General features: G+C 42.2%; 1 long non-coding RNA gene across 1 annotated transcript; it reads right to left on the minus strand.

Moving 5' to 3' along the window:
* Nucleotides 1-698: 698 nt before the first annotated feature.
* LOC137097548 (uncharacterized) lies at nt 699-14,504 on the minus strand. The gene is made up of 3 exons (XR_010910259.1): nt 14,421-14,504; nt 12,144-12,300; nt 699-1,043 (listed from the first exon to the last, which is right to left on the minus strand). It is a non-coding gene; the product is annotated as an uncharacterized lncRNA (long non-coding RNA).
* Between the last annotated feature and the right edge of the window lie 214 nt (nt 14,505-14,718).

Here is a 14,718-nt window from a genome sequence, read left to right on the forward strand (position 1 = left end):
AATGCACCAGTAAGGCCTTTTCGCGAACCACCATGAGAATTTCAGGGGGGGGGGGGGAAGCTGAAGCCCCTCAAGCCCCCCCCCCCCCGGCTACATGCCTGATGTCAAACATTCAATGCCATAGACACACAACATATATAGATAGACACTCAGAGGCTATTTAACATTTCAGCTTTTTCATGAGGGTATTCTGACCACCAGGGGAGCTGTTGCTTCATCGTCCATTTATGACACTGATGAAGTATTTCCTCATTCTTTGCATGTTTGCTGGAGATTTTTATGGCATTGTAAATTAGCCTCCCTGCGTAAGTGGTACCTAAATTTCTTACTTGACAAATGCAACTGTCTTTCGGTTTGCAAAGGTCGACAACAAGCTACACAAATTGGTTGGAAGCTCACTCTGACCTGGGCTGGCTTCGAACTCATGACCTTTTGGTCAGTAGTGATCTTAATGCAGCTGACTCCCGGCCAGCTGTGCCACAGTCCTGGTGCACAAAAAAGAAGATCATTCAGAAATTACTGAATCCTCACACATCCCTATGGGTCCCTTATGCCCGTGTCCATGAATGGACTGCACAATGCAAATGTATCCTAAATTCCTGCTTTAAAATTAAATGGTGATACTATTGCGCACTGTGCAGACAATGGTTTTACCAACACATCAAACCCCTGTGCATGAAACAGGCTGCTCAATCAGGTAAGGTATATCTCCCATACTTTATTAGATCCGTTATCCAAATTATGGCAGCCCATTATCGAAAATATTATACCAGCGTAATGTACAAGAGGATTGCTAAGCCTTTATTACCATGCTATGATCTGTTCCAGCCAGCCAACCTAAGTTACGTGCAATTGTAAAATATACTCCTGCGCGCCAGGAAATGGACTGCACTATGAATATTTATCACATCTTGTTATGGGGAAATGTTCAAGCCAAGTGAACTGATTGTCAATTATATTGTTGTTGCATTTTTATTTGTTACCCATTCTTCTCTTTTAGCAGGAGGAGACAAACAGACTCATCTTTTAGATGACAGCAGGTTCTGGAAAGGCAAGGAAACACAATGCAGGAATCGGCTGTAAATAGAATCCTCCTCCTCATCATTTGCATGCACTGTAAGGCCACCAGAATATATGACTTCCTTTATGGACTTTCATAATTTTGTCAAAATTAAATGCGACCCCATTCATGAAATTAGCTATTGTGCAAATTAGAAGTATACATGGCAGGTGCCAGGCCCATATAAACCACACGAGGAAGTTCCATTGCTCAGGTACTATTACTCACAAGGTTCCTTCTCACATATAACTGCCAATTGCAAGTTAGGGCGCACTTCTAGACTTATAGTAAAGGTAAAGGTTTCCCCTGACATAAAGTCTAGTTGTGTCCAATTCTGGGGGGTGATGCTCATTTACATTTCTAAGCCTAAGAACCGGAGTTGTTTGTAGACGCCTACAAGGTCAAGTGGCCAGCATGACTGCATGGAGTGCCATTACCTTCCCGCAGAAGCAATACCTATTGATTTACTCACATTTGCATGTTTTTAAACTACTAGGTTAGCAGAAGCTAAGGCTAACAGCAGGAGCTCACTCCACTTCCCGACTCGAACTGTCAACCTTTCAATCAGCAAGTTCAGCAGCTCAATGGTTTAGCCCACTGCATCACCAGACTTATAGATGAGTATATAGCGTATTTATTTATTTATCATTTATTTATTTACAATATTTATATCCTGCCCATTTCACCCCAAAAGGGACTCAGGGAGGATCACAATGCATGCATACATGGCAAACATTCAGTGCCATTTTTAGACATACAAATCATACAGACATATAGAGGTAATTCAGTTGCAGAAAGAGTATTGCATAGACAGTACCACTGCATGTGGGTGCAACATTGAACATTGTGCACCAAAGTGCATGAACCATTGCACACGGATTTGTGTGACCATCTGTTAGTGCAGGTTTGGGCAAACCTTTTTGCTTTGGGGTCACATTGCAGGCCGGTCCAGGAGGGCTGGGTCAGGAGGGAGGGGGGCCGGACACATGCTGGGCGGGGTGGGTCCTGGACAGGGAGGGCCTGGTAGGGCCAGGGCAGGGCCTGGGTCACTCTCAGATTGTTCTCCTGGCATAAGGACAGGGCTGCTCACCCCATCGTTATGGTGGGAGAAAGGTAAAACATGCAACGACCTCTCCGATCTTTATTCCGGGAGGATGGCAAGACAGGTGGTGGCTGAGAGTGCTCCAGAGTGCTCTCAGCCACAGTGCACCTTCTTCGAGCCATTCTCCTGGCACAAGGATAGGGCCACTCGCCAGGAGTGGGGAGCTGGAAACATGCTGGGTGGGGTGGGTCCAGGACAGGGATGGTCTGGAAGAGTCAGGGCCGGGAAGGGCCTGGGTCACTCTCAGGTTGTCCTTCTAGCATAAGGACGGGGCTGCTCACCTCATCGTTATGGTGGGAGAAAGGCAAGACATGCGACGACTGCCCTCATCTATATGCTGGGAGGAGGGCGAGACAGGTGGTGGCTGAGAGTGCTCCAGAAAGCTCCCAGCCACAGCGCACCTTCCTCGAACCATTCTTGAGCCACTCACATCATCCTTATGCTGGGAGGAGGACGAGACGTGCGGTGGTTGAGAGTGCTCAGGAGGGCTCTCAGCTGCTATGCGCCTTCCTCCCTTGTCTTTTTGGCATAAGGTTTTGGCCATCATGCCAAGAGGACAAGGAAAATGAGGAGGGCCTGAAATAATCGGCCAAGGGGCTGCATCCACCCCCCTCCCCGCCCTCAGTTTGTCCATGCCTGTGTTAGTGCATCCATTTGGTATCATGGCTGAGTTGTCCAGTAATTTGTACGAGAACTGCATAGCGCAATTAATGCGGAGATCCATGCTACACACCTCCAAGGTTGGATTTCAGCCAACATATCTATTATTTCCAACTTCAAGTTATAGTGCATTTCTAGAATTATAGACAAGTTTTCCCCTGACATAAAGTTTAGTTGTGTCCAATTCTGGGGGGTGGTGCTCATCTACATTTCTAAGCCTAAGAACTGGAGTTTTTTGTAGACGTCTACAAGGTCAAGTGGCCAGCATAACTGTATGGAGTGCTGTTTTTTTTCCCGCCGAAGTGTTACCTATTGTTTTACTCACATTTGCATGCTGGGAGGAGGATGAGACATGCAATGGCTGAGAGTGCTCAAGAGGCTCTCAGCTTTTATGTGCCTTCCTCCCTTGTCCTTTTGGCATAAGGTTTTGGCCATCATGTCCTTTTGCCAAGAGGGCAAGGAAAATGAGGAGGGCCTGAAATAAGTGCCCAGGGGGGCTGTATCCCCCCGCCCTCGGCCTCAGTTTGTCCATGCCTGTGTTAGTGCATCCATTTGGTATCATGGCAGAGTTGTCCAGCTCTTCTCACGAGAACTGCATAACGCAATTAATGAGGAGATCCATGCTGCACACCCTCAAGGTTGGATTTCAGCCAACATATCTATTATTTCCATCTGCAAGTTAGAGTGCATTTCTAGACTTATAGTAAAGTTTTCCTCTGACATAAAGTCTAGTTGTGTCCGATTCTGGGGGGTGGTGCTCATCTACATTTCTAAGCCTAAGAACCGGAGTTGTTTGTAGACGCCTACAAGGTCAAGTGGCCAGCATGACTGCATGGAGTGTCGTTACCTTCCCGCAGAAACAGTACCTATTGTTTTACTCACATTTGCATGCTGGGAGGAGGATGAGACTTGTGGTGGCTGAGAGTGCTCAAGAGGCTCTCAGCTTTTATGTGCCTTCCTCCCTTGTCTTTTTGGCATAAGGTTTTGGCCATCATGTCCTTTTGCCAAGAGCACAAGGAAAATGAGGAGGGCCGGAAATAATTGCCCAGGGGGCTGCATGACCCCCCCCCCCACCTCAGTTTGTCCATTCCTGTGTTAGTGAAGCAATTTGGTATCACGGCAGAGTTGTCCAGCTCTTCTTATGAGAACTGCATAGCGCAATTAATGCAGAGATCCATGCTGCACACCTCCAAGGTTGGATTTCAGCCAACATGTCTATTATTTCCAACTTCAAGTTATAGTGCATTTCTAGAATTATAGAAAAGTTTTCCCCTGACATAAAGTTTAGTTGTGTCCAATTCTGGGGGGTGGTGCTCATCTACATTTCTAAGCCTAAGAACTGGAGTTTTTTGTAGACGTCTACAAGGTCAAGTGGCCAGCATGACTGCATGGAGTGCTGTTTTTTCCCGCAGAAGTAGTACCTATTGTTTTACTCACATTTGCATGCCAGGAGGAGGATGAGACTCAAGAGGCTCTCGGCTTTTATGTGCCTTCCTCCCTTGTCTTTCTGGCATAAGGTTTTGGCCATCATGTCCTTTTGCCAAGAGGACAAGGAAAATGAGGAGGGCCTGAAATAATCGCCCAGGGAGCTGTATCCATGCCTATGTTAGTGCATCCATTTGGTATCATAGCAGAGTTGTCCAGCTCTTCTCACGAGAACTGCATAGCGCAATTAATGTGGAGATCCATGCTGCACACCCCCAAGGTCGGATTTCAGCCAACATGTCTATTATTTCCATTATTGGAATTATTGTAACATAGGCGGGCACACAGAGAAAGAGGTTTTGCTGTGAATATTCAATGCCGTTCTCTGTAATTCTACCAGACTGCCTCTGAGCGTCTCTGTAGTTCGCCTCCTCCCAGAAATTACTCAAAGAGGAATAATGCAAAAGAAATGAGTCATTACAATTTATTGGTGTCAGCTTGACTCTCTTTCTCTCCCGCCTCCTCCCTCCCTGCTCATAATGTCTTTTACTATTATTTTTTTTAAGGCTATCGCAGATTGAAAACAAGGGAGGATCAAGTGTCCCAGTTGTGTTTTCAAGGAAGTAAATCTTGAAGAAAATGATTGCGGAGCAGATGTTAAATAAATGATTTTGAGTTAAGATCTGTGACAGAACGCTGTATCAAGGGAACTTCTTTAATAGTAAAATAGAAGAGACGGGGAGGGAGAGCCCGCCCTGCTGTGAGTACAGCCGAACTGAAAGGAAAGCAAACACAGTTGGATTTGCTCGAAAAAGCAGCGCATTATAGTTTAATGAAGAAGGTTTTCTCTCTCTCTCAAGAAAATGAACTGTTACAACTTGGTCATGATTTTAAGCAAGGCTTCACTGTCAGTCATTGTAGACATTTAGGGGGGGAAAATCCCCATCTAAAATAAAACGAACCACTGTGTAAATGACAAGCGATGGTTTAAGCTAACAGCTTATCAAAAATCCTTCATAGAGTATCAAGCTACCATGCGGAGGTAAGTGCGTGCAGGATTGTAACCTGAATTTTTCACCGCCTTGTGTTCCTCCCACCTTTGTCATGTAAGCCTGTAACATTTGGGAAAGGCTCTTTGAAACACATTCCAGATCTTTGTGAGAACATGAAGAGATGTCTTAGTGATAGCAACATTCCCCCGCGTAAACATTTCCAGATACATGCAAACGTTTATGACTTTGGGACTGAACTGGTAGTTCTTTAAAGCTATAATTAAAGGAAGGAGATCGGCAAATATGTCATGATTGAGTTGTTTCTTTCTAATGTGATCCAGCAGGATAGCAGTTGGGTTGTTTGACAACGCTGATCCTTGCTCCTAGTGTCAAACTAGGCTTCTCTTTGTGAAAACATGGGACCTTCTTGTAACCTTTAATCACATCTATATAAATAAAAATGTAATGTTCGTTTGTGGGATTAACATAACTCAAAAACCACTGGACGAATTGACACTAAATTTGGACACAAGACACCTCTCAGGCCAATTAGCTACCATCACTCATAAAAACACTGAAACACACAGTAGAAGATACTTTAAAAGCCAAGAAACAGAAACTACATTACAACACATGCACAAAACCACGTATATATCTACGTAAACAAACATATGTCACAGGTTTTAATCCGGGGAGCAGCGTGAGCTCCCGCTATTAGCCCCAGCTTCTGCCAAACTAGCAGTTTGAGAACAGGCAAATGTGAGTAGATCAATGGGAAGGTAATGGCTCTCCATGCAGTCACACCGGCCACATGACCTTGGAGGTGTCTATTGACAACGGTGGCTCTTCGGCTTAGAAATGGAGATGAGCACCAGACTCTCAGGGTCAGACATGACTGGACTTAATGTCAGGGGAAAACCTTTACCTTTACCCTACACAAATATATACACACACAAAACACATATACACAGACTGGGCCACAGCTATGTGTGGCAGGGGACAGCTAGTAGACTCATAGAATCATAGAGTTGGAAGAGATCTCATGGGCATCCAGGCCGACCCCATTCTGCCAAGAAGCAGGACTATTGCATTCAAAGCACCCCCAACAGATGGCCATTCGGGCCTCTGTTTAAAAGCTTTCAAAGAAGGAGCCTCCACCACACTCCAGGGCAGAGAGTTCCACTGCTGAACAGCTCTCCCAGTCAAGAAGTTCTTCCTCATGTTCAGATGGAATCTCCTTTCTTGTAGTTTGAAGACATTGTTCCGCATCCTAGTCTCCAGGGCAGCAGAAAACAAGCTTGCTCCCTCCTCCCTATGACTTCCTCTCACATATGTATACATGGCTATCATGTCTCCTCTCAGCCTTCTCTTCTTCAGGCTAAACATACCCAGCTCTTTAAGCTTCTCCTCACAGGGCTTGTTCTCCAGACCCTTGATCATTTTAGTCGCCCTCCTCTGGACACATTCCAGCTTGACAATATCTCTCTTCAATTGTGCTGCCCAGAATTGGACACAATTTTCCAGGTGTGGATCATTGGGTAGTTTGACAACGCTGATCCCTGCTCCTAATGTCAAACTATGCTTCCTTTTGTGAAAACATGGGACCTTCTTGTAACCTTTGATCTCATACATTGTCCCATTATTATGTTTGTGGTATGTTTGTTGGTTGCTCTTCTGATTTTTGAAATAAGTCGAGCCAATATATTCTAAAAAGTCAAATTAATGAGGGCGGGAAGAGAAGGTTGAGAACCCCTTCATGTGACACAATTATAACACAATGATTCCACTTTAACTACCATGGCAACATCTCACGGAATCTATTGGTGAGACAATAGAGCTCTGTAGCTGAGAAGTCTAAGAGCCCTTCCACATAGCTCTATATCCCAGTAGATGGTGTCATAATGGAGGACCAAGAAATTCCTAAAGAGTAGGCTTGGGTAACCACGGAAAAATTTGGTTCTAAACTCGTTTTGTTTTTAGGGGCCCTTGCGTTTTGTTTTTTTTAATAATTCCAAAATTATCCTTTTAAAAATTTCGAAATATACGAAATTTCGTATAATTACGAATCGATTCATTAATGGCGGACGCGATTGCGCAATATGCTAAAAAAAAAACTCCAAATGGGACAGGGGGAACTAATGAAGCTGCCCTCTCCCTCTGTTGTTGACTGTTGGTGTGATAAAAGAAACAACAACTGTAAAACTTGCACCAGACATGCCAAAATAATTACAAAATAATTATGAAATAATTATGAAATAATTACAAAATAATTACGAAATAAATTGAAAAAAATTGTTTCGAATCTAATTTACTCCTCACACTATTCCTGCATGGCTCAATATTGGATCGTAAGCTAATTTAAATACGAATTAATAACGAATTACGAAATTAACAAACGAAACCGCCCAAGCCTACTAAAGAGGTGTTCTCTCTGGTAAAATAATAGCAATTTCTTTATTCACAGTCCTGTGTCCCTAACTGTTATTTGGAGACTTGTATCTCACACTAACCATAGTTTGATACAAAAAGTGACATAACATGGTGGTCATTTGACACGGTTTTCATGGTGAAGGAAAGACTTACATTTCCATTGTGGATTTCCAGTCCTGGGGTCTTTCTCTTCCCACAATGATACCAAGAGATGCTCAGAAAAAGCTTTGATCCTGATTAATTGCTACCCAATTTTGTTTTTCAGCAAGACATATTATTGCTGAAAAGACGACCCCGTTTATGGATTATACATCTGCCTTATTCTAGAAAACCTATCAGACACTTCCTAATTTGATACTTTTCAAACTCCCTCTAGAGCTATGTGTATTTGAAATATCCGCCAAGCATGTGTTTTCCTGCGGCTGCATTCTAAGCCGTTGACACATAATGAACAAAGGGGATACAAAACACACTATTATACGTTTCTCCTTCTCTTTATTTTTCCCCCACTTTCATCATAAGGGGAATAAAAGAGACACAGAAAACCTGAGCCTTGCTTTATGGAATTTTAAAGAGGTGCTCCAAGGTTACCCGGAGATGGGAACAGTGTCAAAATCACTTCTGATGAGATTTCCAGATCCTGCAAAATCTTAAAACAGCCCAAGTTCCTTCGTTCCTCACAGCTTGTGAGGTTGGCCTATAAGTTTCAAAATCAGTTCTCATCTGAATCTTTTGATTCAGAATTCTAATAGAAAATGTGTAGAAACTATCAAACATCTCATTTGCAGATGAGTTGCTTTTTTATGGATCTGTACATGGTGGATATATTTGAGAACTGTAAAATGAAGCTATGTCAAAGTTCTCATGAAGTTAATGGGAAGTATGCAACCTTGCCCAATAGTGGAGGCTGGGCAATGAGGCCCAACTAATCAGGAATCCAATCTACATAGTGCAGTGTTTCTCAACCTGGGGGTCGGGACCCCTGGGGGGGGTCACATGGGAGTGTCAGAGGGGTCGCCAAAGACCATCAGAAAACACAGTAGTTTCTGTTGGTCATGGGGTTCTGTGTGGGAAGTTTGGCCCAATTCTATCATTGGTGGGGTTCAGAATTCTCTTTGACTGTAGGTGAACTATAAATCTCAGCAACTCCAACTCCCAAATGTCAAGGTCGATTTCCCCCAAACTCCACCAGTGTCCACATTTGGGTATATTGAGTATTCATGTCAAGTTTGGTCCAGATCCATCATTGTTTGAGTCCACAATGCTCTCTGGATGTAGGTGAACTACAACTCCCAAACTCAAGGTCAATGCCCACTAAACCCTTCCAATATTTCCTCTTGGTCATGGGAGTTCTGTGTGCCAAGTCTGGTTCAATTCCATTTTTGGTGGAGTTCAGAATGCTCTTTGCTTGTAGGTGAACTATAAATCCCAGCAACTATGACTCCCAAATGACAAAATCAATCCCCCCCCCCCAAACCCCAGCAGTATTCAAATTAGGGTGTATCGGGCATTTGTGCCAAATTTGGACCAGTGAACGAAAATAAATCCTGCATACCAGATATTTACATGACGATTGAGAATAGTAGGAAAATTAGAGTTATGAAGTAGCAACTAAAATAATGTTATGGTTGGGGGTCACCACAACATGAGGAAGTGTATTAAGGGGTTGCGGCATTAGGAAGGTTGAGAACCACTGAGATAGTGGATACTGTGCAATGAGGCCCAACCAATCAGGAATCCAACTTACATAGTGAATGCCGAACAATTGGGTCCAGCCAATATGGAATCCAACCTACATAATGGATGCTGGGCAATGAGGCCCAACCAACCAAGAATCCAACCTACATAGTGGATGCTGGGCAATTGGATCCAACCAATCAGGAATTCAGTCCAAATATTGGATTCTGGGCAATCAGGCCCAAATGAGAAATCCAATCTACATAACCTGTAAAACTATGATACAGAAGAATGACTATGACTAAGTCCACTGCATTTGCTACCCCATTTCCAACGTCTTTTGGATACTTGGTGAATTTGTATCTGTATCATCTCTAAATCTTGTAGCAAACCTGCTAGTTAAGCAAAACTTTCAAGATGCTTGTGGTTTGGATCAGCGAAGCACTGAAGAATCAGCAGACTCTGAGAAGGGAGTGAATCCCTCCTGAACCAATCACCGTTCAGAGTTTCACAGGGCAAGTATCAAAGGCTAACATCGAATGAGTCATTGACAGACATGCACAGAAAACCCCAAGACCCTCTGGTCCAATGCGCCAGGAAGGACCTCACACCCTTTGAAGTTGAGTTGCTCTCTCCAAAAAGGCGCAAGGGACCGAGGAAAAGCCATAAAATATTCAAAACCCACCCCTCGCTATCTATCAGAAAATGAATATTTTATGACTGGAGTTATTTACGTTTCATGTCCCCAAATAGCCTTTAATTGCTTCTTATCCTCACCCCTCTCTCGACTTTAATTAAGTTTTCTCCCCTTGCCTGTCAAAAGTTCTAATGATGGACTCACAGGTGAGTTTATGTGGTTACGGACATTATTTGGGCACTTTTATTTGCTTAGATGACTCCAATGCAAATTTTAGAATCAGATTGTGTATTTGGATATGCAGTTGTTTTTAACAGAATTTCTTGATTGTTTTTACTTGTCATAATTGTTGAGGCATCGAATTGTTGCCAATTCGTGAACCACTCCGAGTCGCCTCTGGGCTGAGAGGGGCGGTATATAAATATAGTAAATAAAGATAAAGATAAGAAAAGATAAGAAAAATATAACATCAATATATAACACAACATTAAAATGGGCAACCGAATCAGAACTAATTAAGACTGTATGACAAAATGCGCAAAGAACATTGGTAGAACTATAATGCTCAGAGAGTGGGAGCAAGGATGGTCAAGAAAGATCAAATACACATATTCCTCAGCACTAAAAGAGAATTAGTACAAAATGCTGTACCGATGGTACATGACGCCACAGAAACAGTAACAAATGTACAAAAACAACTACACTAAATGCTCAAAAAGCAACAACCAGACCGGAACCTTTTTCCATCAATGGTGGCCCTGCCCCGCTGCTCAGAAATATTGGAAAAAAGTGAATGAAATATGTGGGAAAATCCTAAAACATAAAATACAAGAAAAAGCCGAATACTACCTACTGGGAATATTCTAAGAAGAATGGGATTTAAGCACAAACGACGATATACTGTTCACCTATCTCACGACGGCAGCAAGAGTAGTGTATGCGAGGAAATGGAAAACAAAAGAAACACCAACAGAAGAAGAATGGTTACAGAAAGTCCTAGAAATAAAAGAAATGGATATGCTAACCTACGCACTAAAAGACACATATGGACGCCCACTCAGAAGAACAGACTGGAACCCATTGAAGGAATACATGGAGAGAAATGCAACTCCAGGAAAATAAGAGTGGATCAAGAAACAAGAGTCAGAATAAAACTACAAGGGATAAGCCATAAATCAAAGCTGAACAGAAGAAATGAAACCGTGAACGTGGAGAAGATAGAGTTGGAAGTCAATCCCCCAAGATCCCATCCCCCCCATCCCCCCTCCCCCTTTCCCCCCCTCCCTTTCCAGATCCCATCTATCCCCTAAAACCTAGTTAAACACCTGATAGGGAACCCCTCCCCTTATTTACCTCACTTTCCCCACCCCTCCCTACACTGTTTTTAGCTATTTTGTATAACTAATAAAACCCCCTACTGCTGTATTTTGAAATTTTTTCCTAATAAAAATTATTTAAAAAATAGTAAATAAATAAATAAATAATATAAATATAAATAAATAAATATAACGAGATGGTGCAGATGCACTTTGGGATAGGACAGTTACGTGTTATCTTTGTATGCGGGAATATCTACTGGAAGATTCTCCACAACGAACGAGTTAAACAGAAGCCTCCATTTAATGTGAACCCAATGAATAAATGACAGTGTAAAAGATTGCAAATAAAGTGTTCTTGATCCAATTGATCTCCAAGTAATCAATGTTGTTCATCCACCAACAGACAAAACCAATACACACTGATATCTTTGTATTATTGTTTTCCCCATCAAAATGACTTAGCGATCATTTTACAGGCTGCTGACTTGAGAAAAAGAGAAAGAAAAATATGTGTTTACACTCTTGTTTTGTATACTGTGTGTAATGGAGAGAGTGGGGTGAGAACTACCTTTTGAACGTTCATTGCGACCATTTTATTTGTAAAACATTAAACAGCATTTCATGAACATTCACGTTCTGGACAAGCAGTGCTGGTGTATGCCTTTCTCCCTCGATTAATATTGCAAACAAATAAATCAGCTCTCCCTCCCAATTTTCTATTTGATATGCAAGACATTGCAATAGCTTGCCTTTTGACTATGAGCTACCTTTTCGCAGATTGGAAATGGTTTATGATAATGCGCATATAGAGGAATGCCAACCAGCAAGCTGCGTAACTAACCAGTTAATGGAGAAGGCTGTCTTCTTTTCTTTTTCCTCTCTCTTTTTGGTTGGAGTACCTTGGTTTGGACAAAAGGCCATGATCTCCCAAGTGGAACTCCTTTTGTCATTGTGTTCGATGGATGTAATTTAAATGAACCCACGCTGTTCTTCTGGTGCTGTTTATTTAAAAGTATATTTATTCCACAATGAGATGAAACGTCAGATCCAGAGAGTTCCCTCAGTGTAGCAAGAATCTTTTGCAGAAAGATGGTGGCAGTTCATCTTTCGACACTGATGGTTGGTTGTCCTATTCCACACTGTCAATCATGACTGCATTCAAGCTATGTCAAAGACTGAGGAATCTTCTTTCTATCCTACCTTATTTGTACCTTCTGAATTCATTTTTAAAACAATGAGACAAAAAAATGGCTAGATATCAGCATTGGACTTATGTAAATAGACTTAACTGCGCAGAAAATAAATTGAATAGTTTTCTAATGTCTGTACAGTAGTCCTTTATCCACATGTTTGCTTGCCCTTGATTAATGTGTTCTGAAAATATTATAGGTTCCCAATTTTTTGGAAGTTTGCTTTCTATGGTTTCAATTAACTGTGGTCCCAAAATAGTATGTTATCCCTCCTTTTCCCTCATTTTTTTTTTTACCACGGTGGTCCATGCTCTGGTTACATACCATATAGAGTACTGCAACGCACTCTACGTGGGGTTGCCTCTGAAGACTGTGAGAAGGACAGGATGGAAATGCTCCTAATAAATAAATAAATTTTCCATGGGTTTATCACAGTCTGAAAATATAATTAGTATAAGGTTTTAGACATCCTTGGGGACTTGGAACATATATCCCATGGAAAAGGTATGTGTGGTGTGGTGTTATTATATTACCTAGAGAACTAGCAAACATTTCCAGCCACTGAGCCCTTTTTCAAGCAAAAGTTTCTCATGAAATCCCAAGAAATTATATATATATATATATATGGGGCATGGTTAGGTTAGGTCAGAATCTTCGTAATTTGGAATAAATTTGGAAAGATTTGCTTTTTGAAGCGATTTTGAAGTTTTTAAGGAAACCAGAAGTCTCTTTGCCCTTCCGAAGCCTTTTCCACCATTTCTGTTATGAAGCAGTAAGTGAGTCAGAAATTATTCAGCTTTTCCCCACTTCTTGTCTTAAGACTGGAAAGCGTTTTAAACCAGACTGGATGGATTTTCTACCTTTTCCCTCACTTCTGGTCTCGAGCCTGGGAAGCATTTTAAAACAAACTGGATGAATTTCCTGCCTTTCCTCTCCTCTTGCTTATGGGGCGGAGCCTGGGAAGGGTTTTAAAACAAACTGGATGAATTTCCTGCCGTTCCTCTCCTCTTGCTTCTGGTCTCGAGCCTGGGAAGTGTGTTAAACCAGATTGGATGAATTTCCTCCCTTTGCTCCCCTCCTTTCTGGAGTAAAACAACTACTTTCAAAGTAAAGACCACCCAATGAAACAGGAAATAACACTTTCAAACCTTTAAGAAAGGATTCGGAAGTCTCTGAAGTTTTAAAAAGTTTTGAACATTTTTTTTCTGGGAAAATCGGAATTGACTTCTGAATTGAACCACCAGCGCCCCCTACATAAGAAATGGGTTTTGAACCATTTTTTTTGATCAAACAAGATATATATATATATCAGACATGAGCAAACCTTTAGACCAACATAGCCTTCACAGTATTTCAGTGGAAGACTTCAGGGGCCATCTAGACCAACTCACTTCTGCCATGCAGGAAAAGCACAATGAAAGCTCTCCCTGAGTGGTGGGAGGGAAATAGGGTTTTGGGAGCAAGGAAGGAGAGAGGGGAAATATCTGGGTGGTGAGGAAGGTGAGGAAAAATTTCTTTTGGTTGCAAGGGAGACAGAGGAGGAGCAGGAGCAGGAAAGAGGAGGGAACTTTTGAAGGGGAGGAGGAAGTAGAAGGAGGAAACCGTAGAGCCCCTCAGTATGCTTTGTGGAGCACCAAGGGCTCCCCGGAGCACACTTTGAGAACCATTGGTGTAGTGGTTTGAATATTGAAGTATGACTCTAGAGATCAGAGTTTGATTCCCTGCTACTCTCAGCCCCAGAAAACCCCTGCAATAGGTTTGCCTCAAGAAGCAACATGAAGGCACATCAATAATGTGTCTATATTACTTAGTAGCTGCTATGATATTAAAACGTACACGTTTCCATTGAGTAATAGTAGCCAGAGAAAGATATTCTAAGAAATCCCATTGGAAGACTAATCTACAGCCATCAATAAGTATGTTAATACCTGCTTCTTCTTTTGCCAATGTTTCTAAAATTCAGTGGTCAAAACTTCCATCTCTTGATTATCTTTGAGATTCCTGCATTGGACGCCTGAAGAGGTTTATACTTGAATCAGAGCTGTTGGTCCATGTAACCTAGTTTTCTCTGCTCTGATTGGCAGCCACTCTGGTAGAAGTTCTTCCCAAGTTTGTTACCTGAGATCTTTTACTGGAGATTCTGGAGACCTGACATGGAAACTTGTGTATGCAGAGCATGTAACCAGTGAGCTCAGGTTGCTCCCTAGGGCAGAGATGCCAAAGCAA

This window comes from Anolis sagrei, chromosome 8 (genome assembly GCF_037176765.1).
Source record: "Anolis sagrei isolate rAnoSag1 chromosome 8, rAnoSag1.mat, whole genome shotgun sequence".
Taxonomy (NCBI): Eukaryota; Metazoa; Chordata; class Lepidosauria; order Squamata; family Dactyloidae; genus Anolis; species Anolis sagrei.